The following is a 21,233-nucleotide window of genomic DNA, read 5'->3' as shown; positions in this document are numbered from 1 at the left end:
CACAATTAGTAAAATATGGGGTTAAGCGGTCACAGCAGTAGTTTTCCAATGAGACAGAAGCCCACCCCATTTGCCGTAGTTGTCCCTAATTACCTGGATGCAGCTTTTTACGGTTAGACGGATTGGAAGTGGTTCTCAAAAGCCTACAGCCTCTCGCTCTCTAGGGCTGACACCGTAGATTTCTTTGCATGGGGGTTTATTAAGTTCTCAATGAAGGAATAACACAGTCAACCGGTCGCAAATAATTCTTTAATACGTTTACTTAGGTCCCGAAAACTCTAAGGATGTCTTCATCAGAATGAGAAGTTAAAAGCCAAAGGTTGGAAGGTTTTTAATTTTTATTTTTTGACTTGAACATGTCGCTTTGCACTTTGACTATGGATTTTAAATTTTCATTCTGATGAAGACATCTTTGCAGGATGTCGAAACCTGCGTAAATGTGTTAAACAATTATTTGCAACCGCTTGGCTGTGTTATTTCTCCATTGAAACGTATATCTGATTGCTGAAAGACAGCAACTGCGGTTTATTAACGCTTAAATGTAGCAGGTAAGACTTAATAGCACAGCAGAGTTAAAACAACGGGTTAAAGACAGCGCAGTTGATAAAATCCTTCCCTCTATGTTGAACAGAGTGTTTTGTCTATGGAAGAGCGCTAGCAACTATGCCTGTACTTGGAGGGCAGTAACGCTGAGATGTACTAATTAGTGATTCTATTGTGATATACCAGAGATGGAAAAAATACGGAAACACGAAAAACATAATGCGTTACCATGGATAATGCGGTGTACGGCATTCAAAACAGTTTCCAGTCGTCTCGGACTGCGTAGATACTGGTCCTGTGTGGTTTTCGAGAGAATATTGTATCATTCTTCTTGCAAAAATGTGGCAACTTCAGGAAGCAGGTGGATAGCGATCGCGCAACCTTCTCTCCAAATTACACCACAAAGGCTCAACAGCATTGCGATCTTGTGACTTTGGTGACCCGGAGATTGCAACAGTTCATCCTCGTGCTCACAAAATCAGTCCTGGATGATGGGAGCCACGTGGGCAGGGGCTCTGTCGTCTTGGAACACAGCATCAGCATTGGGGAACGAACGTTGCCACATGGGATGGACCTCATAAGACAAAATGACCGCATGATCTTTGGCAGTAACGTGACCTTGAAGCGTAAGCGAGAAGCACATGAAATGCCACGATATGACTGCCCAAATCATCACCGAACGCCCCGCCATGTTTCACTCTTGAGACGAAAAGTCAGCCAGAAGATGCAGGTAGAGTGATGCAAGAGTCGTCCGACCAAATGACTTCCATTTCTCCGTAGTCCACGTTCTATGGTTTCGGCACTACGTTTTCCACCTACCAGTATTTGCCTCACTGATGAGTGGTTTTGAAATCCCAGCTCGCCCTGCAATTCGTGACATTTTGATGCTGACAGGGTTCGCGAGTGGGACGTTCGGCTCTGCAGCTGTCGCGCCTTATTTTTTGTCACAGTACTCTTCAGTGGCAGTTTGCACGATCATTGAAAAACACTTCCTCCCGCGTTGTCACTTAGCGGGTGATGTTTTTCCGCTTTTCCTGTGTGCGGTATAAATCTTCGATACGATGTCTCTTGACACACCAAACACTTCGGCTTTCACGATTACGGGAGCACTCAACATTCGAGCACCAACAATTTTCCCACGTTTTAAAACACTTAACTCGGGCATAATATACTCAAAACTACACAGAAACTCTTTTAAACACGGCTGACAGTTGTAAGATTTTGACGATACTGCACAAGTACCGTTCGTTGTCAAATACAATAGCGCCGCCTACAGGCTTTATAGCATCTGCGTTCAATTTCAAACTCCTATTTCTCGCGGTGTTTCCATATTTTTGTCGACCCACTGTATACTGCAGTATACACGGTCTGAAAAAACAGTGAAGCACCCAGGAGGAGAGGAGGAAAAGAAATAAAGCTTCATGGATCGAGAGCGTGTGTCGAGTCATTTCAGTGATTAGAATGAGGAGAAATATTTACAAACAGTAGGCAGTATGAGCCCACTGATTAATAAGACGTTGCACCCCCTCTGGACTAAATACGTGGACTGATACGGTTGTGTCGTCTGCTGAGACAACCTGGCACACAAGTGTTGTAATTGGTCCTTGATATCCTGGCACTAGGATAGAGTTGACGTCTGAGCTAATCTCACACATGTTCTATTGGACACAGATTTGGGGATCTTGCTAGTCACCGGAGCACCTCATCTTCACGCGTACTGTTCACAGAGATACCTGCCATGTAGGGACAAGCATTATCCTGTTGAAAAATGGCACCATAATACTGTCGCACCGTCTTGGTATCTGAGTTCTTTCAACCACTACCAGGCATGACCTGAAGTCATACCCGATGGCTTCCATACTTTATCGACAGATGTAGCTCTGCTTTGCCTCTCCAAAATACTGGAAAACGGGGCCTCATCCCAGGTCACCGCCATACTCGCCGACAATGGTCATTCAGAGTAGCGCAGAACCGCGATCCATTGCTGAACAGAAATACGACACCATTCGCCAACAGTTCATGCTTACCTGTCACAGCCCCATCCCAGATACAGCCATTTTTGTTGTGGCCTACGCATGGGACAGTAATTCCCGAGTCTAGCTGCTGCTAGTCTCCAACCAAACTGCGGAATGACACAGAATGTTGTAGGGAGTCCATTACTAGTTCTCGGATGGCAAGTCCAGATGTGAAGCGGTTACAGTGTGCTTGGTGCACAATACGCCGATCCTCCCTTGTGGTCGTCGGACATGGTCGAACAGCACCTTGACGAGGAGAATGCCTGCACTCACGTTTCCATTCATTCCACCATCGACCACTGTCACATACGAATGCCTTACAAATTGAGCTATTGCACGATTCGACCAGACAGCCAAATGGGGACCCACAACGGCGTCCCTTTCAAACACTGTTCTGTGCTGATAACGCTGCCTCACACGTGCACGTAGCATCTCCGTGTCCTTCACAGTGATTACTCCACATCTGACTCTATTCACGCCCGTTATACACCCTACCAGATCTGGTAACAACAAAACACGAACCACACTGACGCACTCTGATGGTCTATCTGCCACAGACAATTACAGCTTTAAATCATTTACGCAGCTGCCTGCAGTTTCTAGGCACACAAAACCAGCGAACCCGGCAACGCTTCGCAATTGTTAAACACGTTATGGAATTGGACATACGTCATAATCTCCTTCTCCCGTCTCTCTTTGTTCATCTCCTCTTTCCCCTCTTTTTGACGATGTCTTCATCCTCCCACACCGTCTGTCCATCACCCCCTCCTCCCCCTCTCTTTTTCCAACACCTCCTACCCCTTCTCTCTCTCTCTCCACCAGTTCCTCCACCCGCTGTTTGCATCAGCTCCCTCCCCTCCCTCAGCCCATCTCCTCTTTCACTCCCTCTATGTTGATTTCCTCCTCATCTCTCTGTCCATCTACCCCTCCCCCTCTCTCTGACTTTGGCCCTTGTTTTTTGTTATTGGAAATTCAGGTTCCGTAGCAGTATTCTAATCATACAATGAAAAGTCATAACTACAACTTTCCTCTTTTCTGTGAAAACAGAGTGCGACGAGAAAAACAAAGCAGTACATTTTTAAAAATATATATATAATGAGGAAGTATATGTACTGGACAGATATTTTTTCCAATGGTTTAAATAACCTACTCCCATAGTTAAAGTTATCTGAAAAAAAGAAAACAATCCGACATATATTCGTAGCAGAGCACAGTTCAGCAATTTCTTTCTCAGTTTTAGCTGGAAACTTGTAAATTGTTGTGTGAGAAATACAGTTCGTATTTGTATAGATGTTTATTAAAGCATTGAATGAAAATTTGAAGTAAATCGGTCAAGAACTTTTCGAGATTTTTTGTAACAATGCTAGAGGAACACCTGTGTTTATATAATAATATAGATTACATTGACATCCGATGATGTCTTCTGGGTGCTTCACATTTTTTGCCAGAAAATGTATATCACAGATGTTTAATGAACTTTCGTTTTCACAGAAATGTGTAGCGCCTTCGTTCACTTTCTATGTTACATTGGCATAGTGCTGGAAACTATTTCCTATGTAGATCTCGCTTTGGGCAAATCTTCACATTACACGTGGAAAACAGAAACAGAACGCAGAAGAATGTAACATCAGACTCTTTGTTATATGAACTGTTCAAAACGTCGCCTCTTATACCTCTTTTCGGTTTTAGCATCTTCGGAATAACAATTGAATGACAGAAGCGCAAGAAGCGGCAGATCTATTCTCTGGATTACACTTTCTCCAAACCTAAACAGTAGGCGGCAAGCTGCAAAACGATACTCACTATTCCAGGTACACAGAAGCACATCGGTCATTCAATGCGATTGCAGAGTGGCGCGTGTATCAAAGCTAACGGAGGACATTTAGAGCATTTCATGCAAGAAATTGTATCATGCTTATGGTGGTACTGCATCTCCGTTGAGTAATGCCCTTTGAAGAATATATGAAACAAACTATTCCAGAGCTCAAGTACATATAACATATTTTCTACTTTTGTTTATGACAAATGTGTCAGTTATAATAAAAAAGTAAATCATATTAGCTGTTACCGGCGGTTGCTTATCAGTTTTGTTATTCTGAGTGATGGTGAACAAATAAGCTGCTGTACGTGCAACAACGTCCACTGCCCTCAAGAGTCTCGTGACGCGTTCACTGACATGTATCACTTACCTCATGGAGCTGCTCCATTCATTGCAATACATACTGCATTTAATCAGAAAACTATTCTTACTAGTTTCAGTTTTAATTTGAACAATTTTTATGACATCATTTTCCTGAACACTGTTCATGATCACTGTTATACAGTGAAATAATGTTGCAGGTACGTTGAGAGGTGTACTGTATGTGGCTATTGACTGTAAAATGTGTTGCGAATAGTGTTAATAGTAAAGGAGTAAGAAATTAAAACACTATGTCTGATACTGAAGTTTTACTGCACGAACAGCGAAAATTTTGTTAACTATAAACTCCTTCTTTTTTCATTATTTTGTGGGAGGTGTCCGCGAGAAAATATTTCAAAAAGGTTTGAAATTATGTGTAAAGTTAGGCTGAAGGCGCTAAGAGCTCTCGCTCTCAGATACTGGAGGAATATTGTGTGGGTAATTTGCGTGCCTTGAATTACGCTACCTCAGGGCACCCCGCAAGCCACCGTACGGTGCGTGTCGGAGGGTGCCTTGTACCACACCTAGTCTTTTTCCGTTCTGCTCCACTCGCAGATAGAGCGATGGAAAAACGAATATCTATACGCCTCCGCATGTTCCCTAATTTCTCGTGTATCTCATCTTCGTTGTCCTACGTGAAAGGTATGTTCGCGGTAGTAGGATATTTCTGCAGTCAGCTTCAAATGCCGGTTCTCTGAACTTTCTCTGTAGTGTTCTCCCCCGAGGTATTTCTACATGAGATTCCGAAGCATAACCGCAACACTTACATGCTGGTCGAACCTACTGGTAACAAATCTAACAGCTCGCATCGGAATTGCTTAGATGTCTTCTTTCAGTCCGACCTGGTGAAGCACTCGAGTATTACTCAAGAATAGGCGGCACAAGCGTCCTATATCCGGTCTCCTTTACATGTGAACCACACTTTGCCGGCCGCGGTGGTCATGCGGTTCTAGGCACTGCAGTCCGGAACCGCGGGACTGCCACCGTCGCAGGTTCGAATCCTGCCTCGGGCATGGATGTGTATGATGTCCTTAGGTTAGTTAGGTTTAAGTAGTTCTAAGTTCTAGGGGACTGATGACCTAAGATTTTAAGTCCTATAGTGCTCAGAGCCATTTGAACCATTTTTTTAACCACACTTTCCCAAAATTCTCCCAACAACCCGAAATTGACCATACGCCTTCATTACCACACTCCTGACATCCCCGTTCCATTTCATATCGCTTCACAACGTTACGCACAGATATTTACGACGTGACTATGGCAAGCAGGACATTACTAATGCTGTATTCAAGCATTATGGATTTGTTTTTCCTACTCATCCGCATTAATTTACATTTTTCTACATTAAGTGCCAGCTGTCATTCATCACACCAACCAGAAATTTTGTCTAAGTCATTTTGTACAAACCTGTAGTCACTTACTTTCGACAGCTTCCGTGCACCACAGCCTCCTCAGCGAGCAACCTCAGATTCCTACCCATCCTGTGTGCCAGATTATTTATATATACAGATAACAGCAACGGTCCTATCACACTTCCCTACGGCACTCCTGATGTTACGCCTGTCTCCGATGAACACTCGCCGACGAGGACAACGTACTGACTTCTATTTCGTAAGAGCCAGTCACATAGCTTGGAGCCTATTTCGTATGCACGTACCTTCGTTAACAGTCTGCAGCGGGCCACCGTGCCCGCTGATTTTCGGACATCTAGAAATATACACTACTGTCCATTAAAACTGCTACACCAAGAAGAAATGCAGATGATAAACGGGTATTCATTGGACAAATATATTATACTAGAACTAACATGTGATTACATTTCCACGCATTTTGGGTGCATGGATCCTCAGAAATCAGTACCCAGAACAACCATCTCTGGCCGTAATAACGGCCTTGATACGCCTGGGCATTGAGCCAAACAGAGCTAGGATGGCGGGTACATGTACAGCTGCCCATGCAGCTTCAGCACGATACCACAGTTCATCAAGAGTAGTGACTGGCGTATTGTGACCAGCCAGTTGCTCGGCCGCCATTGACCACACGTTTTCAATTGGTGAGAGATCTGGAGAATATGCTGGCCAGGGCAGCAGTCGAACATTTTCTGTATCCAGAAAGGCCCGTACAGGACCTGCAACATGCGGTCGTGCATTGTCCTGCTGAAATGTAGGGCTTCGCAGGGATCGAATGAAGGGTAGAGCCACGGGTCGTAACACATCTGAAATGTAACGTCCACTGTTCAAAGTGCCGTCAATGCGAACAAGAGGTGACCGAGACGTGTAACCAATGGTACGCCCTACCATCACGCCGGGTGATACGCCCGTATGGCGATGACGAATACGCGCTTCCAATGTGCGTTCATCGCGATGACGCCAAACACGGATGCGACCATCATGATGCTGTAAACAGAACTTGTATTCATCCGAAAAAAATGACGTTTTGCCATTCGTGCACCCAGATTTGTCGTTGAGTACACAATCGCAGGCGCTCCTGTCTGTGAAGCAGCGTCAAGGGTAACCGCAGCCATGGTCTCCGAGCTGATAGTCCATGCTGCTGCAAACGTCGTGGAACTGTTCGTGCAGATGGTTGTTGTCTTGCAAACGTCCCCATCTGTTGACTCAGGGATCGCGATGTGGCTGCACGATCCGTTACAGCCTTGCAGATAAGATGCCTGTCATCTCAAGTGCTAGTGATACGAGGCGGTTGGGATCGAGCACGGCGTTCTGTATTACCCTCCTGAACCCACCGATTCCATATTCTGCTAACAGTCATTGGATCTCGACCAATGCGAGTAGCTATGTCGCGATACGATAAACCGCAATCGCCACAGGATACAATACGACCTTTATCAAAGTTGGAAACGTGATGGTACGCGTTTCTCCTTACACGACACATCACAACAACGTTTCACCAGGCAACGCCGGCCAACTGCTGTTTGTGCATGAGAAACGGTTGGAAACTTTCCTCATGTCAGCACATTGTAGGTGTCGCCACCGGCGCCAGCCTTGTGTGAATGCTCCTAGAAGGTAATCATTTGCATATCACAGCATCTTCTTCCGGTCGGTTAAATTTCACGTCTGTAGGACGTCATTTTCGTGTTGTAGTAATTTTAATGGGCATTAGTGTAGAATCTACCTGTTGCACTTCACCCATAGTTCGCAGTAGATCATGAGAAAAAAAGAGCAAGTTGGGTTTCGCACAAGCGATGCTTTCTAAAGCCACTTTGGTCCGTGGACACGAGCTTTTCCGTCTCTACGAAATTTGTTATATTCGATCTCTGAATTTTCTGCAGCAAACTGAAGTTAGGGATACTAGTCTCTAATTTTGCAGGCCCGTTCTTTTTACCCTTCTTTTATACAGGCGTCACCTGCACTTTTTTCCAGTCGTTTGGCGCTTCGCGCTGGTCGAGAGATTCGCGATAAATACAATCTAAGTAAGGGGCCAATGAAGTCAGAGTATTCTTTGTAAAACAGAATTGAGATTCCATCCGGACATAGCGACTTATTTTTTTAATCAAATCTTTCAGTTATGTCTCTACACTAGGGATGCTTATTACTACGTCATCCATACGGGATACTGTGAGATGATCGAACGACGGTACGCTTTTACGATTCTCCTGCGTTAACGATTTCTCGAACGTGTAGTTTAAAACTTCTGCTCTCCTTTTGTCACCTTTAACCTAAGATTATATCTCTTAGTGGTCTGTTACAGCTCATTAAATTATAAAATTCTGCGAAAAATTGTATGAAATACTGAAAATCAAATTTTTGTTAGTCAATCTGTGAATAGGATCAGATGATTTTCGCCGTTTAGTACGAGTGTCTGCTGCAAAGTAATGCCTACGGATTTCTTATGTGAAAACTTCTTAAGTTTTTTTAAATAAAACGAACTTTATTTACATTATACATCTTTCTTATTCACATGTACATACACTGAAGAGCCAAAGAAACTGGTGAACCTCTCTTATATTGTGTAGGGCCCCGGCGAGCACGCTGGAGTGCCGCAACACGACGTGGCATGGGTGCGACTCATGTCTGATGTAGTGCTGGAGGGAACTGACGTCATGAGTACGTAAGAATACGAGTAGGTGGATATCTCTTCTGAACTACACGTTGCAAGGCATCCCAGATATGCGCAATAATGTTCATTTCTGGGGAGTTTGATGGCCAGCGAAAGCGTTTAAACGCAGAATTGTGTTCCTGGAGCCACTCTGTAGCAGTCCTAGACGGTGTGGGGTGTCGCATTGTCCTGCTGGAATTGCCCAAGTCCGTCGGAAAGCGCAATGGATATGAATGGTTGCAGATGATCAAACAAGATGCTTACGTACGTCACCTGTCAGAGTCGTATCTAGACGTATCAGGGATCCCAGATCACTACGACTGCACGAGTCCCACACCATTACAGAGCCTCACCCAGCTTGAACAGTCCTCTTCTGACGTGCAGGGACCATGGATTCATGAGGCTGTCTCCATACTGGTACACTTTCATCCACTGGATAAAATTTGAAAAGGCACTCGTCCAACCAGGTAAGACGTTTTCAGTCATCAAGGGCACACGAGTAGGCCATCGGCTCCGAAAGCCAATATCGATGATGATTCGTTGAATGGTTCGCACTTCTGTCACCTTAAACGATTCTCTTCAGTAGTCGGTGGTCCCGTTCTTGTAGGATCTTTTTCCGGCAGCAGAAATGTTGGAGATCTGATGTTTTACCGTGTTCCTCATATTCACGGTACACGCGTCAAATGGTCGTACGGGAAAATCCCCCTTCGTCGCTACCTCGGAGATGCGGTGTCCCATCGCTCGTGCACCGTCTATAACACCACTCAGACTCACTTAAATCTTGATAACCTGCCACTGTAGCAGCAGTGCCTGATCTAACAACAGCGCCAGACACTTATTATATGGGCGTTTCCTACCCCTACGCCATTTTCTGCCGGTTTACATGTCTCTGTATTTGAATATGCATACCTATACCACTTTCTTTGGCGCTTCAGCGTATTTATTTCACAACATAGCCACCCTGGCGCAGGATACATTTCTACAAACGAGAGATCAGTTTGTTGATACAATCACTGTAGAATGACTGAAGTTGTTGAGGGAGCCTCTGCCTCACCTCTGCTTGCACCGTTTCAACACTATGGACGGAGATTTTGATGGTATGCAGTGGAGGACTGTTTTTTACTAACTGACGAGGATGAGCTGAATATACACTCCTGGAAATTGAAATAAGAACACCGTGAATTCATTGTCCCAGGAAGGGGAAACTTTATTGACACATTCCTGGGGTCAGATACATCACATGATCACACTGACAGAACCACAGGCACATAGACACAGGCAACAGAGCATGCACAATGTCGGCACTAGTACAGTGTATATCCACCTTTCGCAGCAATGCAGGCTGCTATTCTCCCATGGAGACGATCGTAGAGATGCTGGATGTAGTCCTGTAGAACGGATTGCCATGCCATTTCCACCTGGCGCCTCAGCTGGACCAGCGTTCGTGCTCGACGTGCAGACCGCGTGAGACGACGCTTCATCCAGTCCCAAACATGCTCAATGGGGGTCAGATCCGGTGATCTTGCTGGCCGGGGTAGTTGACTTACACCTTCTAGAGCACGTTGGGTGGCACAGGATACATGCGGACGTGCATTGTCCTGTTGGAACAGCAAGTTCACTTGCCGGTCTATGAATGGTAGAACGATGGGTTCGATGACGGTTTGGATGTACCGTGCACTATTCAGTGTCCCCTCGACGATCACCAGAGGTGTAAGGCCAGTGTAGGAGATCACTCACCACACCATGATGCCGGGTGTTGGCTCTGTGTGCCTCGGTCGTATTCAGTCCTGATTGTGGCGCTCACCTGCACGGCGCCAAACACACATACGACCATCATTGGTACCAAGTCAGAAGCGACTCTCATCGCTGAAGACGACACGTCTCCATTCGTCCCTCCATTCACGCCTGTCGCGACACCACTGGAGGCGGGGTGCACGATGTTGGAGCGTGAGCGGAAGACAGCCTAACGGTGTGCGGGACCGTAGCCCAGCTTCATGGAGACGGTTGCGAATGGTCCTCGCCGATACCCCAGGAGCAACAGTGTCCCTAATTTTCTGGGAAGTGGCGGTGCTGTCCCCTACGGCACTGCGTAGGATCCTACGGTCTTGGCGTGCATCCGTGGGTCACTGCGGTCCGGTCCCAGGTCGACGGGCACGTGCACCTTCCGCCGACCACTGGCGACAACATCGATGTACTGTGGAGACCACACGCCCCACGTGTTGAGCAATTCGGCGGTACGTCCACCGGGCCTCCCGCATGCCCACTATACGCCCTCGCTCATGGTCCGTCAACTGCACATACGGTTCACGTCCACGCTGTCGCGGCATGCTACCAGTGTTAAAGACTGCGATGGAGCTCCGTATGCCACGGCAAACTGGCTGACACTGACGGCGACGGTGCACAAATGCTGCGCAGCTAGCGCCATTCGACGGCCAACACCGCGGTTCCTGGTGTGTCGGCTGTGCCGTGCGTGTGATCATTGCTTTCGGCGGTACGTCCACCGGGCCTCCCGCATGCCCACTATACGCCCTCGCTCAAAGTCCGTCAACTGCACATACGGTTGACGTCCCCGCTGTCGCGGCATGCTACCAGTGTTAAAGACTGCGATGGAGCTCCGTATGCCACGGCAAACTGGCTGACACTGACGGCGGCGGTGCACAAATGCTGCGCAGCTAGCGCCATTCGACAGCCAACACCGCGGTTCCTGGTGTGTCCGCTGTGCCGTGCGTGTGATCATTGCTTGTACAGCCCTCTCGCAGTGTCCGGAGCAAGTATGGTGGGTCTGACACACCGGTGTCAATGTGTTCTTTTTTCCATTTCGAGGAGTGTATTTCATTTACCTAGTACTAATCAGTGAAGGTTTTACGGAACCAATTCTAGTCAGCAGTAAGTCAGCACCATCTAGCGGAAAGCGTAGGCATTAACTAACTCGCTATCTGAAGTGAACGTTTACGCTTTTTACGGACTGCTTAATATGAATTTTAGTGACTCTTTGATGTCCCCACTCCCTCCGAAAGTTGGCGCAGGCTGTCTTAATCATAAAAGGGGAGAGTTTTAGCAGGGTAAATTACTAAATAAAAGCGATATTTACCAGACTCGCAGTAATAGCAATACACAAGGTCCGCACCTCATCGGAGAGTCGACGGTGTCACGTCGGGAAGTAAAGCCGGAAAACCTACCGATGATCGTATCTACGAGCAGACGTCGACGTGGAGTACCTAAAAAGGGAACCACAAGAGAGTTGGGGATGCTTCATAGCTTACATCTGCTTTATAATTACGGAGAAACCCTAACGGCCGCTAAAAGAAATTCTTATACTAGTGCTTGTAATTAAATACAACACTGACAACAAGTGTAGAAATGGCGCACTTACAGAATCGTCAGTTTTTTTTGCTCAGACTGAATGTGGCCAACCGTAGATACAATTCCTTGTATTTTTCACCAAAGTGGTGCGGTGTTTAATTGTTTCATAGGCACTGCAGCTGATGGGGAAAACCGTCGCTTTTTCGCATGTGTGATGCCGAAAACATGACTCTCAACAAGAATCCCAAATACAATAAAATCTTTCAAGATCAGCACTCATGCATAAAATTTGTAACCACGTTCCCACCAAGAGTGTAAAACGTTGCTATAGAACACGCTCATAGCAATAAGCACACGAAAAGAGAATGCAGAACCACGACTTACTGTCGACATAGGAAGACAGAATCCAAACAATATCATCCGACAACGCTGGAACATCTGACGTGGGGCCGAACTCCGTGCTAGCACGTAGCATCAGACTTAGACAACACTGACCCTCTTCAGCGTCGGCTTATGGTGGCACATGACCACCACACAAAAATCCGTAGTTACTGACATCAGCTGTCCAAGTGTTTCATAAATTGTTCAAATGGCTCTGAGCACTATGGGACTTAACTTCGGGTCATCAGTCCCCTAGAACTGAGAACTACTTAAACCTAACTAACCTAAGAACATCACACACATCCATGCCAGAGACAGGATTCGAATCTGCGACCGTAGCGGTCGCGCGGTTCCAGACTTTAGCGCCTAGAACCGCTCGGTTACCACGGCCGGCTGTCCCAGTGTTTCTACCGAATTTTAGTCCTTGTTGTTACACAAGCAATGGCGCATCTTTTCACTGTAGGATATTTTCTCTAAGCCGATAGTGAACACTCGTAAAAGCAGTGTCGCAAAGGAGCCCTCGGCAACAGCATAGGACAAAATCAGACTGCATGTCACTCACAATTTCACCCACAAGAGCACAGATGCACAAGACCACCGCCAATTACAGCGACGAAGTTAACTACAACAATTAATAGCAGATCTAAAGTATAACACAAACCAATCAAACTCAGCATGAAGAGATGGTCTCCATTCAGTAACCAGGTGTCTACATTTTAGATCAACGACCCCACACACTGTTGTAATACAATCCTTTCAAACTGATGACTCAGAGAAGTCGTGCGGAATTTACAGTTGCAGGAGCTTTTAAGGAACCATTTGCATTCGAGCGCAGACAATATTTAATTTAGTTAACTTAGGTTATATGTATCGATTTTTTAAGACAAGAGAATGCAAAATAAAGGAATTAACACCGCTCTCTTGTCACAGCCAGGAGGAATCATCACACTCTTATGTCATTTGTTTTCCTAGAAGGACGCAATATTTTTTTTGTGGCTCCACAGTTAGCCATATTGATATTTATTTCCAGAAAAGAGGCGCAGAATTAATAAGTCGCTCTCAATTGTGAATTATCTGCAAATTATTTAGATAGACTGTTACCTAAGTGTAATTTATATCGTAATGTATATGCTGAAATGAATATATGTTTATTTAATCGTATGCTTTTCTCTGTTTTAGTAGTTTTAGTCTCCCCATTGGCCAGATATCAGACTTTGTCTACAAAAAATATATAATGAGCCCTGGCTACATTCCGTACATCTTCGGACGTGCGAAGCTCGATAAATTCACGGCGTAAATTTTAATCTCTCAATTACTCATCTAAATCGAACAAACAATTATTACTATTATTACAATCAATTATTATTATATTGTTATACTATTATTATTATTATTATTATTATTATTATTATTATTTAATTTTTTGATTTGTTAAAAGCTGCAGATCAACGATGTGGCCATGGACACGAACCATTGACACTTTGCCCTTTTACGCCAGAGCCCGACAACCCTATTCCCGCGATCAATAATTGGCACCAAGTCATAGGGCCGACAGACTAATCCTCGCCTTCGACATACTCTGCGTGTCTGCCACAGAGGGCAAACACGACAGTCTAGAGGTTAGCTGAGGATCAGTGCCCCTCAAGTACGGTACCTTTCAAGCAGACACGTGAATTTAGATTACTGGAACAATGGACATCCGGCACAGTTTCCCCAGCCAAAACATCAGACAACCCCGGAAAAGACGGTTGAAGTCCTGTTACAGCTGATTACCCACCAAAGGGCTTAATCTGGGTGACCTGCACTTGCACTGTCTTACCCAGAGTAGTACCGTAACCAGTGTCACTAAAGATGGTCCTCTAAGATGAAACAGCAGGTTCTTCAAGGCCTTTCCATTAGCCTTACTCATTGCAGCAAAATTCCTAATAAACACTTGATTACCAACCCAGAAACTACAAGCTCACCTTTTCTCATTATAACAGTTCCCACGTGTACGGTGTGCCACTCTTTTGTTGTTCCGTGCCTTCCATATGTGCTCCCTGATAATATCAGGAGGAGCAGATTGTCAATTCCCTACATATTAACTAACGAGGAACTGCGTGCATAAGAAAACATCAAGGATGCAGAGTTACTCTGATGATTTTCATGTTTAGCTGTATTGAGCCAGTTTATCGTGTTATCCCACCCCAGCTGGACTTATGATGATACGCAATGAGTGCCACTCGTAAACTGAAGATGATTTTCTCCACAAAAGAGGAATTAGTGTAATATAAGGTTGTATGATGATGTTTAACCAACATGTCGAAACAGAAGTTTTTAAATTCCCTTGACGTAACTCTAGCTGCGTTATCTGAAACCAGGATCCTTCTGCGTTCAAACACTACAGATACCCCCTTCAGAGCTTTTACCGCTGCTTGCGCCGTCGCCGCTCTGGTAGGAACTAACCAGGCTAATCTCGAGAAATCACCAGCTGCAAAAACGTACACATTCCCTCTTTTGGAACGCAGTAATGACCACGACGAAATGCAGTAAAAGGTTCTCTGTTGGTTCCGTTACCAGTCTGGATTTCCGTTTAAGGCATTGTAAACAAGGTAATTCAGTGCACATACGTACATTTCTTAACAAATTTCTTTATATTACTGTTCATTTCTGTCTAAAAGAAACACCCCCTCACCATTTCCCTAATTTTACAAAACACAAGGTGTCCGCCATAGACGGCGATGTTTGGCATACGTTCACGGAGATAAACGAAAGTTGGTAGGCGTGTTCCTATATCTGGATGTTGATGTCTGTTCAAATTCCGCCAAGTCGCATGAGAGTGGCGCTAGCAGAGCCGCCACAAGGATGTAAATCAGCTTTCCTTTAAATACGTTCTGTAACGAATGGTTGAAATGGCTCTGAGCACTATGCGACTTAACTTCTGAGGTCATCAGTCGCCTAGAACGTATAACTAATTAAACATAACTAACCTAAGGACATCACACACATCCATGCCCGAGGCAAGATTCGAACCTGCGACGGTATCGGTCGCTCGGTTCCAGACTTTAGCGCCTAGAACCGCACGGCCACTCTGGCCGGGTGTAACGAATGGTTCAAATGGCTCTGAGCACTATGTGACTTAACTTCTGCGGTCATCAGTCCCCTAGAACTTAGAACAACTTAAACCTAACTAGCCTAAGGACATCACACACATCCATGCCCGAGGCAGGATTCGAACCTGCGATCATAGCGGTCGTGAGGTTCCAGACTGTAGCGCCTTGAACCGCTCGGCCACCACGGCCGGCGCATAAACTGTTCCTGAATAGACCAAAAAATGGTTGAAATGGCTCTGAGCACTATGGGACTCAACATCTGAGGTCATAAGTCCCCTAGAACTTAGAACTACTTAAACCTAACTAACCTAAGGACATCACACACAACCATGCCCGAGGCAGGATTCGAACCTGCGACCGTAGCAGCCCCGCGGTTCCGGACTGCAGCGCCAGAACCGCACGGCCACCGGGGCCGGCTGAATAGACCGATCAAGTGCAATAGGCATTGAACTGCATCCCACAAACTGTCATCTGGCATCTTTACAATAGAACATGTGCGCGTTTAGATGCTTGCATTCAACAATCTGGTAGTTACAGCGGTTATTAATGTGCCAGAATTTCACATTTCCAGTGGCTTTTCTTGCGCTTTTATTAAACAGTGAACTTGCATGTTAATCGTTGAAATATGTTAAACAGTGGAAAATCCAGGACGGAATAATGAGTCTGGCCAGAGAATGGCAAGTGTATGCGCGTTACGTATTCGTGAATCTGTATGTGTATGTTGTCTCATTCAGAGGAAGGCCTTTTAGCCGAAAGCTTACTTGTTTAGCAGTCTTTCTGTTGTGCCTGTCTGTGACTCAACATACCCACTTAAATATGTTACCTAGACACACGTATTCCCGATACTTCGTTACTGTACATTAATTATATCTTGGTGCTGAGATTTTTTTCTGTTAGTGCATTGGAAGACAGAATCAAGTAATGGTGCAGGCGCAACTGCTTCATAGCACACTTCTCAGTGCTCCGAAGCAGACGAACTCTACGCGTTCCTAAATCAATTGAACAATAACGTCAATTATGAGTGCCAAGGGCACGGAATCTTCGAGATTAGACTGTGGATCGTTGGGAATGTGTAGCTTAGTTGGTTGAATCACGTTTCTTGTTGCTCTAGTTGATGGGTTGATGGTCGTGTCTGCATAAACACGCCGTCATCCTGGTGAACGGGTACTCGAAACATGCTCCGTACTGCTGACGCATTACATTGGGGACAGTATTATGCTACGGGGGTACTCGAAACATGCTCCGTACTGCTGACGCATTACATTGGGGACAGTATTATGCTACGGGGGACATTCACTTTTGCTTCTACAAACATCAAAAAAGTTTTGCCTCACCCCAGTCCCCAGAACTCCTGAAGGTAGACGTTGACTGTCGATATTGTACCACAGACACAGTCCTTTTGACTGTTCAGAGATGTCACAAAACGCGGCCAAAGCTGTAAAAAAACCATGCATGAGCAGCGCCTATTAGACAGAAAGAGTCCGACAGCCAATCAGTTCCTGTCATTCCACCAGGAAGGAGGTACACGGCTCGTTTTGTCTGTAGTTCAACCATGCCTAGACCGTCAGTACTGCGGTTCGATTGCGTCCGCATTGTTACTTTGTGCCAGGAAGGGCTCTCAACAAGGGACGTGTCCAAGCGACTCGGAGTGAACCAAAGCGATGCTGTTCGGACATCGAGGAGATACAGACAGACAGGAACTGTCCATGACATGCCTCGCTTAGGCATTACAATGCTATTACTGCAGTGGATGACCGTTACCCATAAATTATTGCTCGGAGGAAGCCTGACAGCAACGCCACCATATTGCTCGGAGGAAGCCTGACAGCAACGCCACCATGTAGAAAAATGCTTTTCGTGCAGCCACAGGACGTCTTGTTAAGACTCAAATTGTGCGCAATAGGCTGCATGATGCGCAACTTCACTAAAGACGTCCATGGAGAGATCCATTTTTGCAACTACGACACCATGCAGCGCGGTACAGATGGGCGCAAAAACATGCCGAACGGACCGCTGAGGATTGGCAACATGTTCTCTTCACCGAAGAGTGTCGCATATGCCTTCAACCAGACAATCATCAGAGACGTGTTTGGAGGCAAGGCGGTCAGGCTGAACGCCTTAGACACACTGTCCAGAAAGTGCAGCAAGGTGCAGGTTCCCTACTGTTTTGGGGTGGCATTATGTGGGGCCGATGCACTCCGCTGGTGGTCATGGAAGGCGACGTAACAGCTGTACGATACGTGAATGCCATCCTCGGACCGATAGTGCCACCATATCGGCAGCATATTGGCGTGGCATTAGTCCTTATGGACGAAAATTTGCTCCCCCATCGTGCACATCTTGTGAATAGCTTCCTTCAGGATAACGACATCGCTCGACTAGAGTTGCTAGCATGTTATCCAGACATGAACACTACCGAACATGCTTGGGATAGGCTGAAAAGGACTGTTTGTGGACGACATGACCTACCAACGACTCTGGAGGATATACGCCGAGTCACCGTTGAGGAGTGGGACAATCTGGACCAATAGTGCCTTGTTGAACTTGTGGATAGTATGCAACGACGAATACAGGCATGCATCAATGCAAGAGGTCGTGCTACTTAGTATTACAGGTGTACAGCATTCTGGACCACCACCTCTGAATGTCTCGTTGTATGGTGGTACAACATGTAAATTATGGTTTTCAAGAGCAATAAAAAGGGCGAAAATAATGTTTATGTTGATCTCTATTCCAGTTTTCTGTACAGGTTCCGGAACTCTCGGAACCGAGGTGATGCAAAACTTTTTTGATGTGTGTATACGGCCATCATGTAATCAGACGCACATGGACATCTATGGACTGTGTGACTATCATTGAGGATCATCTGCATGTTTGACGCTTTCTCCGATGGCGGTGGCATCTTCCACTGTAACCAACCCTACCACAACGGCATGATTGTGCAACGGTGATTTGAAGAGCGTTGCAGTCGACTCGCTTTGATCTCTTGGCCCCAAATTCGCCTGCTCAACCCAATGGAATACGTCCGAGACACTAACGGGTACCGGCTACGCTCCCACAAACCACAGGCTCATCAATAAGACATATGCTTTTTTCTTTTTTTGTACGTCAGATAGTCAGATAATGTTTGAGACATCAGGGCACTTATGAGCTATTACAGTCATATTAGTTAAATAAAATTTACGTGAATTGTGTGATTTGTGCATAGACATATGGTACTACATACCTTGGGGAACCTACTTACGGATCTGTCGAGTACATACCTCGCAGAATCGCTGCTGAATTGCGTTCCAGAAGCGGGCCAACACTCTATTAGTCAGGCGCTCACAATGTTTTGACTCATCACTGTACGTCATTGCCGTATAACGGGCTGTGTTTTCGAATATTTGAACATATTCTTCATAATTCTGTTTCATTAAAACAGATTTTACGTCTTACAAAATGCCAGAAGAATTTTGTTTACATACTGCACTCCTTTCTGGTATGCTATGCTTTAATACGAACTTGCACCAAAATACGGTCAGAGAGATTGCCGTACAGTTTTTGTTAACTCGCTTTAAAATCGTTTGTTGGCTGCCGTGTCACATATAACACGAGTAGGCCCAACAGAATACTTTCAAAATTCTAAAGTTATTCCAATGAACTAAGGTTAGCAATAACTGCTGTTTTTTCGATCCTGTGTTTGATTCCATTCATTAATTGACCCAACAGTCATAGTACTACGTCTCTGCGAATAGGTGATAAATTTTTGAAACCGTTCTAGCAGTTACGAAATGTGTCATCACAGCTAAGGAAACTGGACGACACTTACCTTATTTTTCGGTGGCCTCTAGCAGCTGGACGCAAATATCAGAATCAACACTCGCTATCTGCACAAGCGTTGTGTGAAATTAGGGCTGCTCCAAATTTTCGATCACGGCTTCTCAACGTGATCTTACCTTATTCACAAACCACATGTTCCTCGCCAGTGAGACATTGCATCTCATGGGAATTGTCCATCGTTTTTTTGTTGTTTTTTTTTTTTAGGCTCAAGATACATTGGCTGAATATTGTTTCAAAGTTTCCGAATGTAATATTCACAAACATACAAAATTTCAGTTTACTTGGTAGATTAATTATTACATGGACCTCTATTAAAATAAAAATGAATAGATATCGTTTGACGTTTATTACTAACTAGAAATTTAGGTTTTTAATTTTTCGCGTGTAAGTAAATAACATAAGCCTATGATACAATTTTCACATTTTGCTACACGTTACCCTTTCTCTTTCTGTTTCCGTACCAAGCAGTCAGTCTTCCTTACGGTCTGTCTACAAGTCCTGTTCTGTCCTACAATCGAAAATTCCGCTTCCCGGACCTATTTTCCTCTCTGATTCCACTCCTGCTCTCTACTGGTAATTATTATGAACTCCTCCCCTGGATTGTTTCATCACATTACAGTCTAATTACATCGTACGTAGAGCGCGATTCCACCGTTTAATAACAGCATTTGTCGTCAATCCATGCACACGCTTCTACATATTAAAGAGAAACAAATATGTTTTGAATCTTAAGATATTTTAGGACATTCACTCATAACTCATTATCATAACGTTGCAAAATACGACGGAGAAAAAAAGAAAATGTCGTTGAGTACAGTTACGTCAGGCAAAGTATGCCCCTAGCAACAGTAAGCTAATCTACCATGTTTCAATCGATTTTCGCAAAGTTATCACACACCTTTCAATGCGTAACTCACTCACAAGAGAACAGAAACGATCTTCGTGGAACTTGGCAGATGTGTAGAGGGGGAAATTCGTTTTTTTGTTGTTGTTTTTTTCGTGCCCAGTGATACTTTCTAAGGGGCATAACAAACCCCGAAAATCAATTTGACATTATGGGTTTAGAGAGGATATCTTCGAAACTAATACATGTAAATAAATAATTTTCATACAAAAGTTGATATGTAATTAATGTTCTTCGAAACGCATAATCAATTTTTGTAATAATTTGAAATTTTGCGGAGTACCATACCACCATTAAATAATTTTGAAAACTTTATGTTACAGCATTAACGAAAGACGCTTTCAAGCCACATACATTCCATTTTTGGAAAGTAAGTGTACATAATGTGCTATAGGAGTATTTTCAAAATACCTAATTAAAACATCTAAGCATTCACCACTATTCTAGTTGTTCATTTTAATTGCATTTGTTTTACATTTTAAATTGTTATTTGAGGAGCCGGCCGCTGTGGTCTCGCGGTTCTAGGCGCGCAGTCCGGAACCGTGCGACTGCTACGGTCGCAGGTTCGAATCCTGCCTCGGGCATGGATGTGTGTGATGTCCTTAGGTTAGTTAGGTTTAAGCAGTTCTAAGTTCTAGGGGACTAATGACCACAGCAGTTGAGTCCCATAGTGCTCAGAGCCATTTTTTTGTTATTTGAGGTGCTCCATTCATTTTTTTGTTCCTCAGTTTACCGTTTAAAAATATGTATTTTGTTAACTGAAAATATTAAGTCATTGTCTTGACAGAAACTAATCACAATACTTATAATCGGAAAGAAATATTTAAAACGTAACGTTCGTTTGCCCTATGCACATAAAATGAACGATATTCTCCGCATAATGTACATGACGCGAAAGACAACATAAAACAAAATTCAGCAGGATTTCAAACTGTCAC

This window comes from Schistocerca gregaria, chromosome 2 (assembly GCF_023897955.1).
Source record: "Schistocerca gregaria isolate iqSchGreg1 chromosome 2, iqSchGreg1.2, whole genome shotgun sequence".
Lineage (NCBI taxonomy): Eukaryota > Metazoa > Arthropoda > Insecta > Orthoptera > Acrididae > Schistocerca > Schistocerca gregaria.
Note: the sequence above shows the minus strand (reverse complement) of the source record.